We start from the raw sequence: 22,877 nt of genomic DNA on the forward strand, positions 1-22,877 counted from the left end.
AAAACCTTTTTGCACAATTCTTCATACCCTCTTGCGCAGTTCTTCAAACCCTATCACATTTCAATCTCTATACCATTTAAGTGCACATTTAATGTTCAGTGTCTCATTGAGACCTGGATAGACATCAGCTCTCAGTTCTATCTGCCATTTTAATTCCTGGACTTGCAGGAATGTGTCCATGTCCCCTACAAATTCTGTTATTTTTTCCAGCACTGTGAATTTGAATCCTGTGAAGTTTGGGCAAATAGCACTGTGTTTAGCCAAGGCATTCAAACTGTCCAGTTTGTATATTGCTGCAGTGTGTTCTTTAATACAGCTACTCAGCTTCCTGTTCGTTTTGCCGATATAGAAATTCCCAGTTTTCGCAGAAAGCACAGTAGACTACATTATTTGTGTTGCAGTCATAGTGGTCATGTAGACTGACAGTTCTGTTGCAGTGCGAGAAGGTGACGTTGTTTTTTCGTATGTGTACACAGGCAACACACTTGCCGCAGTCAGACATTCCAGGTTCTGTCGATACTTCAACTTGGGACATCCCCAAACTTCTGTTTCAAACGAACCTCTTCTTTTGGTGGTGCATTCTAGAGGAATAAAAGCCCATCCCCACAGAGTGAAGTATCGAGTTTCCAGCCCAACCCCCACCCTTCAAAGAAGGCACACCCACTCACGCACGCACCTGCATGTCTGTAAGCATCACTTGACCACCGGGAGGACATTCAGACTCCACACAGAAGGCGCTTCAGCTGAGAATCAAACAGGAGAACCTCTTGCTGTGAGGCGACAACGCTAACTGCTGCACTACCGCGGCCTTATATATATTATATATTGAAATTCAGAAGATCAAGACAACACCAAAATTCCACACCACCAAATATTTACATTACAGAAAGTCATAACAACAACTGCAGCAAAACAAAAATATACCTTTTATGTTTTACAGGGGGGACAATCCCCCCCCTGTATCCCCCCACACTCCCTGCAAATTATAATACACCAACTCTGAGATCGCACTACAGTGAGGAAAAGGGTGTAGTTCCCATTCCTCACTGCACCGCGATCTCCATTCAGCTCAAAGTGCTGTATGACATGCACATCTGGCATTTCATTGATCTGACTTCCAGTAATTTAAACGTTCGGTGTTGTCGTCTCAATCTTCTAAATTTCAGGTAAGGGAAACTTCGATAAAGTCAGGTAGACCCATATAAACACTAACTTCAAAAGAATAAAGGGTTGGCCTTTCAGTGCTCTAAAGTTATCACACATAAAAGTTTGAGTCTTTTGTCCATTTATTAAGCAAGATATCTTTAAACAAAAAACTCATACATACATAGTAGTGCTCAACATGGAAATGCTGAGATATGTTCTCTTGCCCACCTTAATGGTAGGCCTTCAGAAAATAAAGTTACAATAATCTTGGATCACGTGTTTGAGCAGCAGCCTGGATGGTAGAGAAACCAACCACAGAGGGTAGGAATTAATGGCTGAAGTAAGCAGGCCCATACTGGAAGAAGGGAGTTTATCTGAACTGTTGTAATGCTGACTCCTGGATAGTGAGTACAGACTGCAGCATACAGACCAGACATGTGTATACACAAATGCCTTCTGGGGATATGTTTGCAGGAGTGTGCATGCACACAGGATCCTATGGATCAAAGGAAGTGGCTTGGCTAATGGCAGTTACAAGCCTAGCCAAGTTCTACCCTTGTTTCCATGATCTGTGTCTACAGCCCCTGTCCAAGAAGGGCACAGATAGAACTCCAGGGGTGAATTTACAGTTACCCATCTAATCGTTCAGACTGCATTTGAAGAGGGTCAATGAGGTGCTCTGGCAAAGTGGGATTCTGTTCCAAAGGTGTGGTAAACTCTGGGAGACAAATGTCCCTCCACCAGGTTCTATTAATGTCACATACCAGGTTAAGGTCTTTAGAGAGATGAACCCATGTACCATTTGACTTGCAGACATGCAATTCCAATAAAGCAGGGTCAGAGATTGCCTTACATGCAAGGTAGAGATCGCCTCAGAGTAGTCTGTATGAAACAGAATAAAGTGACAGTTATTTCAGATGATCTACATAGGACAGATGCTGAAGACCTCAAAATTTTCCTTGGTCTCTTCAATTGCTGCAGGTGCTTGGAAAGGTACATACCAAAAGGGGCATTGTACTATTTGCCTGATGAGAGAAGAGTACAGGCAGGTTATAACTTTTTTTTCTGGAGGCAATGCACTTAACTTATGAGATAAGCAATACAGAATGCCCTTCTTACCATTGTGGAGGCATGGTGATCAAAGGTAAGGTTGCTGTCAACCTGTGCTCTCAGGTCTCTCATCACAGAGTGCGTACTTAGTGTGTTGCTACTGAGGTGGTTGTTAGCAGGAACACTGCTCTTACCGAAAGGGATAATACATTGTTTTGCACACAGTTTAAGTCCATGACTTTGGCACAGATCATTTGTCTGAGTAAGACCCTCTTGTAGGATTTTGACAATTTGGAGAGTCTATGACTGCTCCCAGTTTGCGGTCATCAGCAAACTGTCAGCCACAGACCTTTACTTTTTGCCTATACTTCAGAGAAATACATTTCAAACAGTAGAGGTCCCAGGACTGATCCTTGTGGAACACAGGAATTTTATTAAGCTTAAAACCAAGCTTTTCGTCGGCGCTCTGCACCAACTTCTTCAGAAAGCAAACTTAAGTCACTGTGCAGAGCGCCGACGAAAAACTTGGTTTTAAGCTTAATACAATTCCTGTTTGGTATTTTCGTTTATTGGCGTTCTTTACAGACATTTTTTGGATTATTAGGAGTCCTGAATATAACATCTGGATTACTAGGAGCTTTTTAGAGGTGCAGTGACCGGCAACGGTGGTATTTATCAGTTTGTGGTTTTGTTATTGAGTCGTGCAGAGAATCCCTATAAGTGTGTACATTTCCCTACCAAAATCATCATCCTGGCTAATCAACCTAGGTAGCCTACACATCTGGCCCTTCACAATTCCACGCTTTTGATGTGGGGCTGGCAACTCTCATAGTGTAACAAACAATTAGAATAAGTTGGTTTCCTAAAAATAGTGGAAACCAACCTGCCATCCCTTTTTTTCAAAAGTATATCCAAGTAGTCAGACTCACTACTGCTGTATCTATGAGTGAAAGACAAACAAAATCAGTATTAGTGTTCAAAAATAAACTCTTCAATTTCTTCCTCGGGTCCAGTCCACAAAATCAAGATATCATCCAAAAATCTTAGATATCTATTGATTTTGGACATAAACCTGTATTTGAGCACAACTTCCTTCTCCCATTCAAGCAAAACAATGTTTGCAAATACTGGTGCGCACTTAGCGCCCATCACAACACCAGTAGTATGTCGATAGTATTTGCCTTCAAAAAATAAGCAATTACTATTTAGTACGATTTCCGTCAATCTGGTTAAAAAACTGACCTTGTCATTAGGAAGAATGCCTGATCCAAATAAACATTCCTCAAATGCTTTCGTCCCTTTGTCATGTGGGATGACGGAAAACAAATTGACCACATCAATAGCCAAAAAAACCCACATCATTAATGAATGAAAGGTCTCGTAACATCTCTAAACAATGCAAAAAGTCTCTCAATGTCATCTGTTTTGTTGATGGGCTTGACATGTTAATCGATGTAAGCAGCTAGGGGCTCTGTCTTTTAACCCCTGGCTGCTACAATCGGTCTAAATGGTGGGTCATGTGCACACTTATGGAGCTTGGGAATACCAAAGATCACCGGGATGACTGGGCTAATCCACACACAAAAAAATCCAATTCAGTGCCATTCCTGATCCTGTGAAAAGGCATCAAATAATTCAATGTCAATTCTAGAATTTACATAATTTATCTCATTACAGGAAACCCTAGAGTAAGTGGTGGGGTCGTTGAGAATCTCATTTTTTAAACTACAGTCGAAATTTGACATCAAAATGACACCCCCACCCTTGTCTGGTTTCATAAACCTAGTTGTATCATTTCTAATCTCACGGAAAATTTTTCTTTCATGTGTACTGAGGTTATCACTCATTAATTCATTACCTTGAATCAAATTCCTAAATTCTAGTTTACAAAAAGATTTAAACAGTCCAATCTTACTGTGATAGGAGGGAATAAAGGTGCTAACTCCTTTTAAGCAGTGATGTAAACCCCCCTTCATTCTGTGGAAACAGCAACTTTAAATGAAGTTGCCTAGTGTATAATCTAAAATTCAATAAAAGAGAAGCAACATCAGTTTTTAAACACGGAACAAATGAAAAACCTTTTTCAAAAGATCACAATGTGTGGACATCAATGGTCTATTAGTAAAATTATACGAAGTAAAATCACTGTTCTTGAAAATCTTGACACCCTCCTTGCTTTCTCTGTCACTCAGGATGCCACCATTTGACAAGTCCAACTCACTGGACTTGTTCAATACCGGTAATTCCGTCTCCTCCTCCCCATTCCACCCTTTCTTGTTGGACTCCCGACGGTTCTGGTACCCAGAACCAGTCCGGTTCGCCTGGTTCCTCAGGCATTCTGACCTCCTCAATTCTGGTGGTGGTGGTGGTGGGGGGGGGTTCTAAAAAAGTCATCTCTACCATCAGAAGTGTTTTGAGCTTTACTCTTATTTTTACCAAAGCCATTTGCGCTGGATCCAACAAACTCATCTGTTACACAATTAGGCATACCAACATCATTAGTACAATCATCATCACAACCAGCTTTGTTATGCACATTAAAACCTTAAACATTTTTGGTCACAATCTTTTCTGTTCCGTTTTAGTTTAACCTGTTTGTTGACAGACTTGCCCCGGACATTTCTCTAAATCAAATAAAATTTTGTTGTATTTCATTTTATATTTAGAAAATATCAAATCAGATGTTATGCTAGAATTTAGAACGTCTTTTTTAATACTTTTCAAGTTTCAAATTGTTGTCCCTTATGATGATTCGCATTACCTCAAGTCCTGTGTTATTATAAAGGTCCACCAACTCCTTGTAGGCTGTCGTATCATCTGAAATTCCGTTCGGTAGTTTAAATACCTGGAATCCCTTTCGGACGTGCTTCAGTCTAATAGATTCAGCCAAAAAAGCATTATTGAGTTGAAGACCACGAAATTTGAGCCCAAGGTTCTCAAAGGACGCCAACTGATTGTTTAAGGTGCCCAAAACTACGCTGTCTTGTTAGTCGTCATCGAAGCTAAGCACAGGACTGGAGAAAAAGTCGGTGAACTCAGTAGAAGCGGACGGATTGGACACACTCTCTGGTTCATTGGAAACTCTGTCAATCCCGGGCTGAGGGTGCAACGTTAGTAAATCCAAATCCTGAGATGCAGTAATGCTTTTGAAAACCCCACCAATGTTCTCTTGCTGGCTCGAGGAGGAAGTGACTAAATGAACCGTCAATTTAGAAACAGCATCTCTAAGTTCTTTAATAAGAACTTCCATGATAAGCAGCAGCAACGCAGAGTTCCATGCAGCAATATTAGAGTTGCATTGGAATTAAGAGAGACCAAATGGCAACTTAGATTAAATGCAAAAAAAATGTTCCTGGTATAAATGACATCTCTTTTGCCCCTCTTTTAAAATTGAAAGCTAGAAACATACAAACTTGCAGAGTGGCTGTTTTTACAGTTTTTCATAGTTTCATTGATTCAACTTGTTTGCTTGTTTTTAATATTTAATGTTTTTATGGAATGCATAGTACATGAATTTAAATGTTTATTTATACATTCAATCAAATATGAATTGATTTAGTCCCATTAATGTGATATCATGAGATAATTTTTGTGTATAAATAGGAAGTGATGTATTTTTTCTGTGACTCTGATGAAGCCTAAGATGGAGAGGTGAAAGCGCTCAGTCAACATTAAAGCACTGAACCTCGCTACACCATTGTGCGGTTATTTCCTTTTTTATTTTTAGTTTAGTGTTGGTTTTGCCCAGTGTGAGGTGAACTGCTTGTGTTATATTTGAGTATTTCTTTGCCTGCAGAATGCAATGACTGGAGCTAGGCACGTTGTGAATACCCTGGGCGCAGTAGATAAGCCAAAGGGCAATGCAGAGAATTCATAGTGCATGTAGCCTGCTCTGAAGCGTAGGTAATTTCTGCAAGATTCCCTTACTGGGATGTGCAGGTAAGCTTCCTTTAAGTCCAATGTTGCCAACCAGGCAATTTTGCCCAGCATGGGAAGCAGCTGATGAAGAGTTAGCATTTTGAATTTTGGGATTACCAAAAAGTTGTTTAGAATAGACAGGTCCAGGATAGGACAACCAGGAGTAGTCTTTTCTGGGTACCAGGAAAAGTCGAGTAAAAACCTTGTCCCCATTCCTCTGCTGGGACAGGATGAATAGCCCTGATACTTAGGAGAGAGAGAACCTGCTGTTGAGCCTCTGCCCACTGATTTGGGGGGGTAGGTCTGGCCAACCGTTTGGGGTTGGTAAGGTGTAGAAGTGGAATAGATATCCTTGGGAAACTATATTTAAAACCTATTTGTCTTGGGTAATGAGTTCCCAGTTTTTTGCATGCAGGGCGATCTTTCAACCTATGGAAGCAGACAGTTGAGCAGGGCTTGGAAGGTTTAAGGTCAAGTCATTGTGACAGCTTACCATAGGGAGGTATCTTACTACTTCCAGCTTTGTAAGTGGGAGCCCCCCACTGCTTAGGCCTCTGAGTACCTTGAGACTGTAGCCTAGGTGGTCTGCTGTTCCTGAGTTTGGACTGAGAAGGCGTGGAAGAGACAGGAAAGGACCAATTCTTAGAAGGCCAATGCCTACTAAATCTGGTAGGCTGTACTTGCAGGAAATCTTTAACATTTTGCATAGATTTAGCTTTTTCCTCCATCTTTTTAAGAACTACTTCTGCTTTGTTGTCAAACAGGTGGGTCTTAGTTTAAGGGAGCATCTAGTAATTTAGCTTTAACATGATCTGGCAAATTTTGCTCCTTAAGCCAAGCATGCCTTCTAAGAATAGACCCAGTGACAGCAGCCCTGCAAGATGCCTCTAAAGAGTCAAAACCACATTGCAAAGTATGTTTACCAACTTGTTCAGCAGAATGCATTACATCCTGTAATTCTTTATTTTCAGCACAGTCAGGAATCAACATTTTCTGTTTAAGTAGTCCAATAATATGCTGCTGATGCTTTAACATATGAAACTGGCAGTTTAAGGCCCTAATGGCCAAAGTAGCAGAAGTGTAAACCTTCTTACCCCATCAGGCCCTGGAATCTCTATCAGAGGGGATAGGGTTTTGGCAGTCGTAGCCTTAATGCCTTTGGGTCCCTGTGAAATGGTCTCTGGGTCCGCAGTAGGATTCTTAAAGAGGAACTTGTGAGAGTCAGGTACTCTAATACCGGTCAGGTTTCCTGGGAGCCGGAGGTAGTGTGTCTGGGGCCAGGCTAGATTCCAAGAAGGCATCATCTACAATGTCCAGTACAGGAGGGATAGCGAAAGGCCTATGTTGTGGTAGGAGTAAGAATTCCCTAAGCCTCTTTTTGGAGTCAGAGTAATCCTGGCTTTCCCAGCAGAAATGCTCCCTAAGAGTGTGCAAAGTTTCCTCAAAAGAAAAATCTCCTGGAGGGGAAAGCAGAGGGTATGGAGTCCTCTGCATCAGAATCCTCATTGGTAGATAAGGGCAAATCCTGGTCATCAGAAGAAAAAGAAATTTCAGAATCCTGATCAGAAGGAAAATCAGTTCTAGGTCTCTTAGAGGGAGAAGGCTGGCTTCCCCTAATTAGAGTAATAAGGTCTTCAGCCATTCTTATTTGTTTTTAAGGCATATGGGCCTAACCATGCGGTTTGGACGTTGGCTTTCTAGGCGTGGGTCGAGATTTAGGCCTTGGAGAAGATGGCATTGGTTTGATATGCAAGTCAGTAGGCCTGAATAGACCCTCAGAAGCTGGTGCCTGCACAACGGCTCCGGACCCATCCAAGGTAGAGACATCCGCAGGTTCCATAGTCGAAGAAGCATCTCGCGGCATACCGGACTCCGAATGGGTCTCAGTACAGGCTTGCGAATCTAAAGTAGCGGGTATCAGGGGCTGCGTAAGTACCTCACTGAGTACCGGCGAACAGCTTAAAGGAAGTGTCGTCAGCAGCTTTGGACCTATGCAGTTCTCAGTCTATCTTTACGTTTTTTCGGAATGTCTGTAGTCGGATGGCTTACCGAAGCCATTTCTGGATAATTAAACAGAGTACTGAAATAGTTTGATGCAAAAATGAACAGACTATGAATAGTTTGAGGATTGAATAAGGCACAAAACAGAGAGGGACGTTGTGGTCTGGGCCTAAGCAAGGAATGCAGTATGAATTAAAATCTTTATGAGGTATTTGCTTTCCACAAGTAATGCAATTGTTAACTTTTACTCATATCAGTTTAGAGCAAGAAAAAGGATCCCCAATGGGGTACTTGGCTTTTTTGAAGACTTCGGTTCTGAAACTCGAAAACGAAAATTTCAGGAGTCGGCCGACCGGCACTTGCAAACTGCTTCTGCTTCGGGCACCACGCAGCAAGAAAGACTGATGTTATGGCATTGGCTGCATGCTTTATACCCCTGACTACCTGATGTCATGGAAGAAGAGACAGCATCCGACGCAGGACCCAAGACTTTGATAATCAGGCCGGCTGAGGGCAACCTGCAGGCAGATAACCCAAATGTAATGACTGCAACAGTGAAACACGAATAACATCATATTTTCTGGGAGTGCGGTGACTTGGTGGACTTTAAGTATTCCCTGCAGGATGCACAGAGAGATACAGGATGGTTAGCTTGGGGTGATGAGGGAGATGATTTTTCTGAGCTATGATACAGAATCGGAATTGCCTACGCATGGGTAGGGCCTTGCTGTGTCTAATAATGGTGGCTGCCAAAAAAGCAATTAGTAGAAAATGGAAATCAAAATCTAAACCAACTATACTAGAAGTAGTAAATACAGTAACAGAGATAAAGCAACTGGAATTGAGATATTTAGAAAAAGGGTAGGAACATACCTACATAGGAAAATGAGAATCGTGGGAAAGTACAGTTGTGTACACTTACCATAAATGTAGATGTTAGAGTGTATTCACTGTTGCATTCATTACATTTGGGTAATCTGCTGGCAGGTTGCCCTCAGTCGGCCTGAATTCCAAAGTCTTGGGTCCTGCGTCGGTTGCTGTCTTCTTTTCCATGACGTCAGGTCTTCAGGGGTATAAAACATGCATCAGACACCATTTTCTTTAGTTTTTCTTGCCCCTGATGTCAGGTGCCCCCCCAAAAGGTAGCAAAATTATAAATATATATCTATATATACATGCATCAATATAAACTTAACCTTCATCTACAAGCAAATACACCACATAGGTTGTAGAGGATAGAGAAGGACAGATACATTTCAGAATGACGGGGATGGAGGGAGGGTAACCTGGACTGCAACAGTGAATACACTAACATCTACATTTATGGTAAGTGTACACAACTGTACTATGTTCTTAGTGTTGCACTGTTACAGTCATCACATCTGGGTAGAATCCCAAAGCTATGGTTGGGTGACTGGAGCTAAACAGCATTTGTTGTGGCTATAAGGCCCTCCAGCACTGCAGTGGCAAAGCCTGCCCTGGACTTAAGAGTAGAAAGGCAAATGGTAATGCTTTGTAAAGGTGTGAACAGAACTCCAAGTAGCAGCCTCTAGAATGTCTTTGGTTGGTACTCCTCTGAAAAAGGTTGCTGAAGTAGCTGCAGCTCTGGTGGAATGAGAACCAATGCCCATGGCCCACAGGTTTACCATGGTGTAAGTAGCAGAAATGGATGCAGTGGCTTATCCACTTTGAAACTGTCTGCTTTGAAAAAGCCTTTCCTTCTGATCCTGCAGCATATGACACTAGTAATTGCTCAGTCTTTCTTAGAGCCTTAGTCCTGCTCAAGAAGAATCTTAGCTGCGTACGTCCAAAGAATGCAGAATTCTTTCCCCCTTGTTCTGTGGATTTGGATAGAAAGTTGGCAGATGAATTGTTTGGTTAAGGACCACACTGGACACCACCTTAGGCATAAAAGTAGGATTTGTTCTCAGAGACACCCTGTCTGGGTAAAATATGATAAAAGGCTCTATAGCCATGAGGGCCTGTAGCTCAAACTTCTTGCTGAAGTAATAGCTAGCAGCAGAGCTGTTTTCCATAAGAACTTTAGATCAGCGGTAGCAGCTGGTTCAAATGGAGGCAGGGTGAGCTTTTCCAACACATAATTGAGGTCCCATGCAGGTAATGGTGATCTTCTAGGAGGCCTTAAATTTTTGGCTCCTCTAAGATACTGCTTTAGTAAAGGATGAGAAAAGATTGGTGGCTCTGTATTGTAATGAGCCGAAATGGCAGTGGCGTGGATTTTGATTGATGAGAAAGATAGGACTTTGTCAAGCATCTCATTTAAGTATTGCAATATCTGAGGAATATTTGGTTCTGCTGTATCAGTTCCTTGTGCTTGATTCCAAGCACAAAATCTCTTCCATTTGTCAGCATAAGATTTACTAATACTAGGCCTTTTGGCTTCCAGAATGACATCCATCACAGCTTTACTGAGAGGTGTTGTTTGTATGACTACATGATTAGCCATGCTGCCAGGTTCAGAGTCTGTAGTTGATTGTGCAGGATCTGATTGTTTTGCTGGGACAGTAGTTGTGGTCTTGGAGTCAAGGTCCAAGCTGGGTATTGAGACAAGTTCCTTAGGATTGGGTACCAGTATTGGCGGGGCCAGTCCGGGGCAATTAATATCATCTTTGGCTCCTCTTGTCTGACTTTCAGGAGGACCTTGGATAGAAGAGGCAGAGGAGGAAAGGCGTAAACAAATAGGTTTTTCTAACTGAAGGATAGAGCGTCCACTTTCCATGCTTATCTGTGATAAGTCCTTGTGCAGAATGTTTTCAATTGATAATTTTGAGGAGAAGCAAATAGGTCTATGTCTAGGTTCCCCCATTGCTCTGTTATGCTTTAGACTTGTGGATTTAGTTTCCACTCGTGAAGATCCATAAGGTTTCTGCTTAAATCGTCTGCCAGAGTGTTTTGTTTTCCTGGCAGAAATTGAGCTTGAAGATGTATTTGGTAGGTCAAAGCTGTGTCCCACAGTGCCATGGTTAATCTGCAAAGGGGGTATGAGTATGTGCCCCCTTGCTTGTTTATGTACCACAAGACTGTGGTGTTGTCAGTCTTTATCAGTAGTTGTCCTGGATTAAGTAAGTCCTTGAAGGCTGTTAGGGCATTTTGAACAGCTAACATCTCTTTCTGGTTGATATGCAGATGCATTTGCTTTGGTGCCCATCAGCCCTGAATGCATCTTCCTGCCATGTGGGCCCCCCAGGCATAATTCAAGTCTGTTAAGGTTTGGCTGGCAGGGGGTGGAGTGAAGGGCAGTCCCATGTTATGGTGTCATGCCTTTGCCCACCATAGAAACTCTTGTTGCAGGCAGGTAATGAGAGGTATCATGGTTTCCAAACTGTGTGAATGTTGACTCCATAAACTTTTTAGGTACCATTGAAGTTTCTTCATATGCAGTCTTGCATATGGAATTAGGATGCAGGATGCCATGAAGCCCACAGCGTGCAGAATTTGTCTTGCAGAAGACTGGGTCTTTTGTTGCCAGTTTGAAGTAAGTAGTCAGTTGCCTTTGCTTGTCTGGCGTGAGGTAAGCCATCTGGGCAGTTGCATCTAAGCATGCACCCAGGAATGTTATCTTTTGAGAGGTTGTGATTTCTTTTCATTTATTGTGTACCCTAGGCATGTTAGAAGCCTTCTCACAAACACCAGGTGTCGAAGAAGAGTGTCTTTGTTCTCTGCTTGAATGAGACAGTTGTCCAAATAAGGATATATTTGTATACTACTTTGTCTGCAAAATGCAATTACTGGTGCCAGTGCCAGGCACTTTGTAAAGACCCTGGGCGCAGTAGATAAGCCAAAGGGCAGTGCAGAGAATTGGTAATGCATTAAGCCAGCATTGAATCTGAGGTATCTTCTGCACGATTGTCTTACTGGGACATGCAGGTATGCCTCTTTTAGGTCTAAAGTCACCAGCCAAGCATTCTTGCCCAGCATGGGCAGAAGCTGCTGCAAAGTCAGCATTTTGAATTTTGTAATGTCCAGGTATGTGTTCAAAATCGATAAATCCAGTACTGGCCACCAGGCCTTGTCCTTTCTGGGTACCAAGAACAATCTTGAGGAAAAACGTTGTCCTTTTTCCTGTTCTGGTACTGCCTGAATGGCCCCCATATCCATGAGGGACGTAACCTGTTTCTGTGCCTCTTGCCCTTTGATTTTTTGGCAGATCTGGCCAACCATTTGTCATTGGCAGAGTGTGGAAATGGAATCTGTTTCCCTGTGATACAATGTTTAGTACCCACTTGTCCTGGGTTATTAACTGCCAATTTTGAGCAAAAAGTGCTAATTTTCCCCCTATGGGTGCTGCCAAAAGATAAGTGCTTGGTGGAGGCAGAGGGAAGTCATTGGGATTGCTTTCTGTAGGTTTGCGCTTTATCTCCTCCAAATTTGGAGGTGGAAGCGCCCCATTGCTTTGACCTGTATGAATCTTGCGCCTGTATGAATCTTGCGCCTGGTATCTGGAACCCTTAGGGCGCCTGGATTTGCCCCTTTGAGCTCAGTCTGACACAGGAAAGGACCAATTTTTTGTAGGCCAGTGTCTACTGAATCTTGGTGGCTGCACTTGTAAGAAGTATTTAACAGTTTGCATAGACTTAGCTTTGTCTTCCATTTTCTTTAGAACCTCTTCTGCCTTAATACCAAACAGAGAATCATGCTGTAAAGGTCCATCTAGCAATTTAGCTTTAACATGATCAGGTAAATTTTGTTCCTTTAACCAGGCATGCCTCCTAATTACAGATCCAGTAACTGCGGCCCTTCAGGAGGCCTCTAAAGAATCAAAACCACATTGCAAAGTATGCTTTCCAACTTGCTCAGCTGCATGCAATAATTCCTGCAATTCTTTATTTTCTGCACATTCTGAAATCATCATTATTTTCTGTTTCAGCAATCCCATAACATGTTGTTGGTACTTAATCATATGAAATTGACAGTTTAAGGCCCCGATTGCCAAGGTTGCAGATGTATAAGCCTTTTTTCCCCATCTGTCTAGTGCTATCTCTGTCAGAGGGTGTAGGATTTTTTGCTGCTGAGGCCTTAACTTCCTTTGGACCCTGTGAAATAGTTTCAGGATCAGCAGCAGGGTTTCTAAATAAAAAATGTATGCGAGTCAGGTACCCTGTAGTATCTGTCAGGCTTAGCGGGAGCTGGAGGTAAGGATTCAGAGGTCAAGCTTGACTCTGAAAACACATCATCCACAATGTCTAAAACAGGGGGGATGGCTAAAGGTTTGTGCTGAGGGAGAATGAGATCTCTGAGCCTCTTTTTTTGATTCTGAGAAATCTTGACTCTCCCAAGTGAAAATGCTCCCTCAAAGTATGCAAAGTTTCTCCAAATGAATAATCAGGAGGAGATGCAGAAGGAATAGACTCCTCAGCATCAGAATCCTCATAGGGAGGTATAAACAATTCCTGATCAAAAGAGGAATCAGAAGAAATAGAAACCTGAAGATTCATAATCAGAGTCTTGCCTAGGCCACTTATCTGGAGGGGGATGGGAACCTCTGATCAAGGTAATAAGGTCTTCAGCCATTTTGATCATCTGTTTTTTAGGCATAGAGGCCAGTGCACGTGGCTCATGCGTCGTTTTTTTAGTTTTAGAAGTTGATTTTTTCTTTGGTTTTGCATCTGTCATCGGTTTGATATACAAATGAGGTCTAAATACACCCTCAGAAGCCGGTGCCTGCTCAGCGGCTCCGGACCCATCCAAGGGAGATACATCCGTCGGTCCAATACCTTGAGTATCTTGTGGCATGCCTGACTCCACATGGGTGTCGGTAGAGGCATGGAACTCGAAAGTAGTGGGTATCAGGGGCTGCAAAAGCACCTCACTGAGTACCAGCGACTGGCTTAGGAGAAGCTTCGCCGGTTTTGGATCTCGACTGCCTTTCTCTGTCCTTTTCCTTGCGTTTTTTATGTACTCCGGTAGTCGGATTGCTATCAGACAACATTTCTGGGTAGTTAAAATCTGTTTCCAAAATACTTTGATGCAAAAATATACAGACGTTGTGATCATGGCCTAGGCAAGGAATACAGTATAAATGGAAATCCTTATGAGTTATTTGCTTCCCACAAGTAATACAATTAACTTTTTCCGACATCGGTAAAAAGCAAGAAAAAGTTTCCCCAACGGGGTACTTAGCTTAGGCGAAGACTTCGGTTCTGAAACTCAAACTCAATTTTTCAGTAGTCGGCCGACCGGCACTTGTGAAAATGCTTCTGCTTCGGGCACCGCGCGGCAAGAAAGACTAAAGAAAATGGTGTTGCATGCATGTTTTATACCCATGACGTCATGGAAGAGAAGACAGCAACCGACGCAGGACCCAAGACTTTGGAATTCAGGCTGACTGAGGGCAACCTGCCAGCAGATTACCCAAATGTAATGACTGCAACAGTGAAACACGAAGATCAATACATACAGGGGAGGAATAGGTTGGTATTAGGCTATTGGCCCTAGGGATTATACAAGCTTAGCCATAACAATTCCCTGGCTATTTCTTCCCACAATATTTACTTCTCTGGACCAGTCGAGCAGGGCGACTGATGTGATCCCTGGGGTAAATTTCCTATCGCCGATCCAGTAGTCAAGGTTCCTTTTGAAGAGGGCCAAGGAGGTGCTCTGCCTGACATGTATGGGCAGTCTATTCAAGAGAGTGGGTCAGGAACCTATCCCTCCAGCATGTTTTGTTCATTGTGATGACAAGATTTAGGTCCCTGGAGTGTGTGGCTCTGATGGATTGGGATTTCTTTAAGTGTAGCATGTCCAACAACTCTGGGTTTGACATGGCCTTGTATGTTAAGCAGAGATAGCTTCTGAGTAGACTATATGCGACAGAGTATAACTGGAGTTTTTTGTCGGTCAACATAGGGCATCTGCTTTAGGCCTGTGATTCTTTTAGTGAGGCGTTTCTGCAGCCTTTCCAATTGTTGCAGATGTCTTGGTAGGTACATACCAAACTTGTACTCTATGATGGGTCTAATGAGGGATGAGTAGTGGGACAATGACCTCCTTTTTCCTGGATGAAAAGCCCTTAGTGATGAGGTGTGCCACATAGGATTTCCTGACTGTTGTGGCGGTGTGGTTATCGAAGGTGAGACCATTGTCCACCTGTGTTCCTAAGTCTCTTCACATTTTCGGTGTTTAGTGCACTTTCACCTATGTTATAATTCATGGGTACATGGTTTTTCCCAAAGGGGATAACTATACACTTTTTGGCATTGAGCTTGAGCCCATGGCTCTGGCACCAAACATCTGTTTCTGTAAGGCCCTTTTGTAAAATATCCACATCATCTGGGGATTCAATAATGGCTCCCAGTTTGGAGTCATCTGCAAACTTTGTTAGCCAGAGTCCCTCAGTGTTGGCCTGTACTTCAGAGAAGTAGATGCCAAACAAGAGCAGTCCCAGGACTGAACCTGGAGGTACTTCTTGTCTGGAGCTGGATTTGGAGTCGGCTACTTTTACAGTGTGGTTTCTGTCAGTAAGCCATCTGGCAACCCATCGAGTGACACAGGGATTTATGCCTAGCTTAAGTTTATCTATGATTCCAGAGTGGGGGATAGTGTCGAAGGCCTTGGTGAGGTCCAGATAGGCTGTGTGGACTGCCTTACTCTTGTCCATGGCTTTGGAGACCCAATTCGAAGAAGTCAATCAGGTTCAAGACACACAATCAGCCCTTCACGAACCCAAACTGGGTGGGGTTCAGTGTTTGAAGGTCATCAATGTCTTTGTTTATAAGTTCCATGATAATACGTTCCATGGCCTTGCAGATCAGGCTTGTCAGACTGATGGGACATTAGTTCCCAAGATCCAAGGTGGATCCCCCCTTATGGAGTGGGATAACTATAGCTGTGCGCCACTCAGTGTGCACAAAGCCTGAGGTGAGGTTATGATTAGACATGACACTTAGGTGAGGTGCCACTTCATTTTGTAGTTCATATAGTACACAGCCCGGGATATTGTCTGGTCCCATGGATGCTGTATCCTTAGCTTTGGAGTGTGCGTTTTTTACCTGTGTGGTCATGATTACCGGAATATGGCAATCTTTCTGTAATGAGATGGGCCCTTTAGGGGGAGGGGGTGAAGTTGGCACTGAATCGATCTGCCAGGATATTGGCAATATCCTTGGGATCAGTATATTTAATGCCATTCTGTTGTAGCTCACAGCAGATCTGAGCATTGCCATTTATATTCTTGACATAGCTATAGAATGCCTTGTGGTTGTCTTTGGAATCTCTGGTAATGGGAATGAGGTTTAAAAGGCAGCAGGACTTAAATGAGCTATGTAATGTAAAGTTTGACTGCAAAAGACTGGGTAGATTATAACTGATGTATAATATTTGCAACTGGGAATGTGTTAGTATGGGTTTGAAAGTAAAATGATTGCAACTAGGATTGTGTCGTGGTTTGTTTTCTTTTATTGCCTGTGTAGTAAGTGATTGTTTAATAAAGATGTACTGTTTAAAAAAAAAGGCAGGAACTGAATAATTTATGTAATGTTGTTTAGTTTATGATATAGCATATTATATGTGAAGCATAACGTTTATGTTATAGTGGGATTACTTTTATATGAATGTAAATTTGCCACTGTTACAAGTGATAACTCAAGCAAGGTGTTTGAGAAAAACACTGGATGCAGGAGCAGAAAAACCCACAGAAAGTTTAGAGGATGAAAAATCTCAGATTCCCTGCATCAACCTGACATCTCACTATATTTTTGATAACCTTTGCAACAGAAGGACTTAAAGTACAGTTGTGTACCTACCATAAATGTAGATGTTAGAGTGTATTCACTGTTGCAGTCATTACACATGGGTTATCCTGCTGGCAGGTGACCCCGTAGTTGGCCCGAGTTCCAAAGTCTTGGTCCGGCGTCTGTTGCTGTCGCTTCTTTCCTGACGTCAGTGCGCTAGGGGTATAAAAGTTGCAACAGACGCCATTTTCTTCAGTTTTTCTTGCCCCAGATGTCAGGTGCCCCCAGATAGGAAGGCTGAAAAGATAAAAATATGCCAAACAACCATGCATATAGTACTATAAACATTTACTTCATCTACAAGCAAATACACCACATAGGTTGTATAGAGTTGAGAAGTACAGAATAGTCCCAGCAAAGAGGAGGATGGTGGGTGGGTAACCTGGACTGCAACAGTGAATACACTTGAGCATCTACATTTATGGTAGGTACACAACTGTACTATGTTCATTGTGTTTCACTGCTGTAGTCATTACACTTGGGTAGAATCCCAAAGCTGAGTTTGGGTGGCTGGGTCTAGATTGGATTTGGCGAGGCTAACAAGCCCTGCAGAACTGCAGTGGCAAAGCCTGCTCTGGATTTGGAGTAGAGAGGTAGGTGGTAGTGCTTGGTAAAAGTGTGCACTGAGCTCCAGGTTGCAGCTTCTAAAATGTCTTTGGTTGGTACCCCTCTGAGGAAAGCTGTTGAAGTGGCTGTTGCTCTGGCAGAATGCGGCCTAAGGCCCTTAGGCACCAATTTGCCATGCTGTGCATAACAGAAGCGGATGCAGTGTCCTATCCATTTGGAGATTGTCTGCTTTGTAATAGGCTTTCCTTGTGATCCTGCAGCATACGCTACAAACAGTTGCTCAGTTTTTCTGAAAGATTTTGTTTTGTCCAAGTAAAATTGTAGCTGCCTGTGTATATCCAAAGCATGCAGAAGTCTTTCCCCTTTATTCTGGGGATTTGGGTAGAAAGTAGGCAAATGAATGGTTTGATGTAAGACCACATTGGAAACCACTTTTGGCATGAATGTTGGCTTTGTCCTGACAGAAACCCTGTCCTGATAAAAGATGAGGAAAGGTTCCACAGCCATCAATGCCTGTAACTCAGACTCTTCTTGCTGAAGTTATTGCTAGGAGCAAAGCAGTTTTCCATGACAAGTATTTTAGATCAGCTGTGCTGGCTGGTTCAAATGGAGGCAGTGTTAGTTTTTCTAAAACAAAATTGAGGTCCCAAGTAGGTACTGGTGCTCTCCTAGGGGGTCTTATATTCTTTGCCCCTCTGAGGTACTGTCGTAGTAGAGGATGTGAAAAAATAGGAGGATCTGTATTGTAATGAGCTGAAATGGCAGAGGCATGGATTTTAATAGATGAAAAAAGATAGGCCTTTGTCCAACAGCTCAGTCAGGTATTGCAAAATCTGAGGTATATTGGGAACCAGTGGGTCGAGCCCGTGTGCCTGGTTTCAAGCACAGAATCTCTTCCATTTTTCTGCATAAGATTTCCTAGTACTGGGCCTCCTGGCTTCCAAAATTACATACATAACAGCTTTAGAGAGAGGTGCAGTCTGAGTGGCTACATTATCTGTCATGCTGCCAGGTTTAAGGTTCTGAGTTGACTGTGCAGAATCTGATTGTTTTGCTGTGTCAGAAGATGAGGGATTTGAGGTAGAGGCCAAGGTGGGCCTTGGGACAAAGTCTTGAGGATTGGGTATCAGTGCTGGCGTGGCCAGTCTGGTGCAATCAGGATCATTTTTGGCCTCTCTTGTCTGGCTTTTAGAAGCACCTTGGTGAGAAGAGGCATCGGAGGGAAGGCACAGACTGCCAGGCTTTTCCAGCTGAATGACAAGAGCATCCACTTTCCATGCTTGAGAGTGATAAGTCCTTGTGCAAAATTTCTGTATTTGGCAATTGTGAGGGGAGGCAAAAAGATCTATGTCTGGGCGTCCCCATTTCCTTGTTATGTTGAACACTTGTGGATTTAGCTTCCATTCGTGAGGATCCATGAGATTTCTGCTTAGTTCGTCTGCCAGTGTATTTTTTGTTCCTGGCAGGTCAGTGCTGTGTTCCACAAAGTCATGGCTCGTCTGCAAAGGGGGTAGGAATGTGTGCCCCCTTGCTTATGTACCACATAACTGTGGTAATGTCCGTCTTTATTAATAGTTGTCCGGGATGTATTAGGTCCTTGAAGGCTGTCAGGGCATCCTGTACAGCTAGCACCTTTTTGATTGATGTGAAGATGCATTTGTTCCTTGGGCCACGTGCCCTGAATACATTTTCCTGCCATATGTGCTCCCCAGGCATAATCTAATGCATCTGTTATTGCCTGCCTGGCTCTAGGTAAGGTGAAAGGCTGTCCCTTTTCGTGGTGACAGGCCTGGGACCACCATCGAAACTCCTGTTGTAGGCAGGGAATCAAGGTTAGGATTGTCTCTAGGCTGTGACAATGCTGAGTCCAAACACTTTAGATACCATTGTAGTTTCCTCATGCAGTTTTGCATATGGAATTAGTAGAATGCAGGAAGCCATGAAACCCAGGGCCTGCAGAATTTTTCTTGCAGGGAGCTGGGTCTTTGTTGCCATCATTTGAAAGTAATGAGTCAGTTGCCTTTGCTTGTCTGTCGTGAGATAAGCCATCTGGGCAGTTGTATTTAAGCTTGCACCCAGGAATATTATCTCTTGAGAGGGCACTAATTTTTATTTATTTTCGTTTACTGTGTACCCTAGGCAAATTAGCAATCTTTTTACAAACGCCAGGTGCTTTAGAAGAATGTCCTTGCTCTCTGCTTTAATAAGGCAGTCGTCCAAGTAGGGATAAATTTGAATTCCTTTTTGTCTGCAAAATGCAATTACTGGTGCCAGGCATTTTGTGAAGACCCTGGGTGCAGCAGATAAGCCAAAGGGCAGTGCAGAGAATTGGTAATGTACTGAGCCCGCTATAAATCTGAGGTATCTTCTGCATGATTGTCTGATTGGGACGTGCAGGTATGCAGTCTTGAGATCCAAAGTAACTAGCCAAGCCTCCTTGCCCAGCATGGGCAAAAGTTGTAGTAGTATTTTGGAACATCCAGGAAAGTATTTAGGATTGACAGGTCCAGTATTGGTCTCCAGGTTTTGTCTTTCCTGGGTACTAAGAAAAGTCTTGAGTAAAATCTGTCCCTGTTCTTCTTGTGGAACTTTTTGAATAGCTCCCATATCCATAAGAGCAGCAATCTGTTTTTGTGCTTCTGCCCATTGGTTTTGTGGCAGTTTTGGCATACCTTTTGGTTTTGGAAGCGTGTGGAAGTGGAACCTGTATCCCTGAGAAACTATATTCGGCACCCATTGGTCTTGGGTGATCATGTGCCAATTTTTTGAGAAAAGTGCTATCTTTCCCCCTAGGGGTGCTGTTAACTGGTAAGAGCTTGGCATTTGCAGAGGGAAGTCATTGTGACAGTTTCCTATAAGGTTGTGATTTGTCTTCTCCTCCTTTGGGGGCTGAAGCACCCCATTGTTTAGGTCTGTAAGAGTCTTGGGCCTGAGATCTGCCTCTTGGGCGTCTGTATCTGCCTCTTTGTGGCCTGTCTGACACTGGAAAGGACCAATTTTTTGAAGGCCAGTTTCTGCTAAATCTAGGTGGTTGAACCTGTAAGAAATCTTTCACCGTTTGCATCGACTTTGCTTTATCCTCCATTTTCTTTAACACCTCTTCTGCCTTAACACCAAACAAAGTATCATGCTGTAGTGGAGCATCCAATAATTTTACTTTAACAGGGTCAGGTAAACTTTGTTCTTTCAACCAAGCATGTCTTCGAATAACTGAGCCTGTAACTGTGGCTCTACAAGAAGCCTCTAATGAATCAAAACCACATTGCAGAGTATGCTTTCCCACTTGTTCAAATGCATGCAATAAATCCTGCATTTCTTTACTATCAGGACTTTCTATATTTGTAATCATTTTCTGCTTTAACAATGACATGAGATGCTGTTGATATTTAAGCATGTGAAACTGACAGTTTAAAGCTCTTACAGCTAAAGTAGCAGAAGTGTAAACTTTTTTCCCCCCATCTGTCCAGAGCTCTGGAATCCCTATCTGAGAGGACAGGATTTTTGGCAGTGGAAGCTTTAACCCCTTTAGGACCCTGAGAAATTGTTTATGGGTCTGCAGCGGGGTTTTTGTAAAGAAATTTATGAGAGTAAGGGACCCTGTAGTACCTGTCTGGCTTTACTGGTACAGCGGGTAAGGAATCTGGAGACAGACTGGATTCAGAGAAATCATCATCTGCAATATCAAGCACAGGGGGGATTAGCCAGGGGCCTGTGCTGAGGCAATAAAAGGAAATCTCTGAGCCTTTTCTTGGATTCTGAGTAATCCTGGCTCTCCCAATGGAAATGCTCCCTCATGGTGTGCAGGGTTTCCCCAAAAGAATAATCCTCAGGCGGTGAGGCTGAAGTAATGGATTCTTCAGCATCAGAGTCCTCATAGGGAGGGAGAGAACAGCCCTGATCAGAAGAATCAGAGGAAATGGAAACCTGATCAGAGGAATCATAATCAGTGTCTTGCCTAGGCCTTTTGTCAGGAGGGGGATGGGAGGCCCTGATTAAAGTAATAAGGTCTTCGGCCATTTTAAGCATCTGTTTCTTTGGCATGGATAACTGTTCTGGAGAATGCCACACTTGTTTCCTCGTCTTTAATGGCACTTTGGACTTTGCCTTTGCTGCTGTAGAAGCCTTAATTGTAAGCTGTGAAGGTCTGAAAACACCCTCAGAAGCCGGTGCCTGCTCAGCGGCTCTGGACGCATCTGAGGGTATAGTTTCCGTAGGCCCAATACCTTGAGTTTCCACAGGCCTCTGTCTCCACGTGGCTATCTGTTACGGCCTGTGACTCTGAGGTAGCAGGTGTCAGGGGCTGCGAAAGCGCCTCACTGAGAACCGGCGACTGGCCTAGAAGAGGCTTCATTGGTTTTGGACCTCGGATGCCTGTCTTTTTGTCTGTGTTTTTTGCACATTCTGGTCATCGGTTGTTCCGACGGCATTATATAATTAAATCGTCGTCCAAAATAATGCAAGGCAAAATCAAACAGTGCGTTTATTGAATATAGCACAAAACCAACAACTAGTAACGTCGTGGTCAGGGCCTAGGCAAGGAATGCAGTAAGAGTGAAAGTCCTTATGAGGTATTTGCTTCCCACAAGAAATACAATTAACTTTTACTGACATCGGTCTGGAGCAAGAAAAAGTTTTCCCAACGGGGTACTTAGCTTTATTGAAGACTTCGGTTCTGAAATTCAATTTTGAAAATCTCAGGAGTCGGCTGACCGGCACTAGCCAACTGCTTTTGCTTCGGGCACCGCGCGGCAAGAAAGACTGAAGAAAATGGCGTCGGTTGCAACTTTTATACCCCTGGCGCACTGACGTCAGGGAAGAGGCGACAGCAACCGACGCCGGACCAAGACTTTGGAACTCGGGCCGACTACGGGTCGCCTGTCAGCAGGATAACCGAAGTGTAATGACTGCAACAGTGAAACATGATGAACATCTAAATTTCCATTAAAAGGAGATTTCAATTTATTTATTTATTTTTTACATCCTCTAGGAGGTTTTGAGGATGCAGCCAGATAAATCTCAACACGGTACCAGTAGCAACAGCACTGGAAGTAGTATCCAGAGTTAAAACACACTTTAAACAATAAGTACTGACTTGAGAAAACAGAAGAAACTAAAGTACAACAATTACTTTTTTCCTCACAAGAAGGAAAGTACAGTTATGTAAAATCTTACCATAATGGCAGATGTTGTTCTCTTCACTGTTGCAGTATTCCTTACAATAGGAGATCCCCCTGCCAAAGGCAGCCTGACGTCCGACCAGTATACCAAAACCTTTAGGTTGCTAAGGGTACACCGTACGTCACACGTACCATCCTCAGAACTGAAAGCCCCAGTAGAAACTCCAGTCCAAGGATTAGAGAGGTACCAGGCACATCCAGAAGGGAAAAGAGCCAGGGGGAGGAGGGAGTGAATACTGCAAAAGTGAAGAGAAGGACATCTACCGTT

General features: G+C 43.1%; 1 protein-coding gene across 1 annotated transcript in view; it reads right to left on the bottom strand.

Moving 5' to 3' along the window:
• The window catches only part of DOLPP1 (dolichyldiphosphatase 1), a gene marked incomplete in the record, with an annotated part of 1,057,587 nt that overhangs the window by 3,277 nt on the left and 1,031,433 nt on the right, over positions 1 to 22,877 (bottom strand).

This window comes from Protopterus annectens, chromosome 16.part0, assembly GCF_019279795.1.
Source record: "Protopterus annectens isolate FY-2018-M chromosome 16.part0, PAN1.0, whole genome shotgun sequence".
Lineage (NCBI taxonomy): Eukaryota > Metazoa > Chordata > Ceratodontiformes > Protopteridae > Protopterus > Protopterus annectens.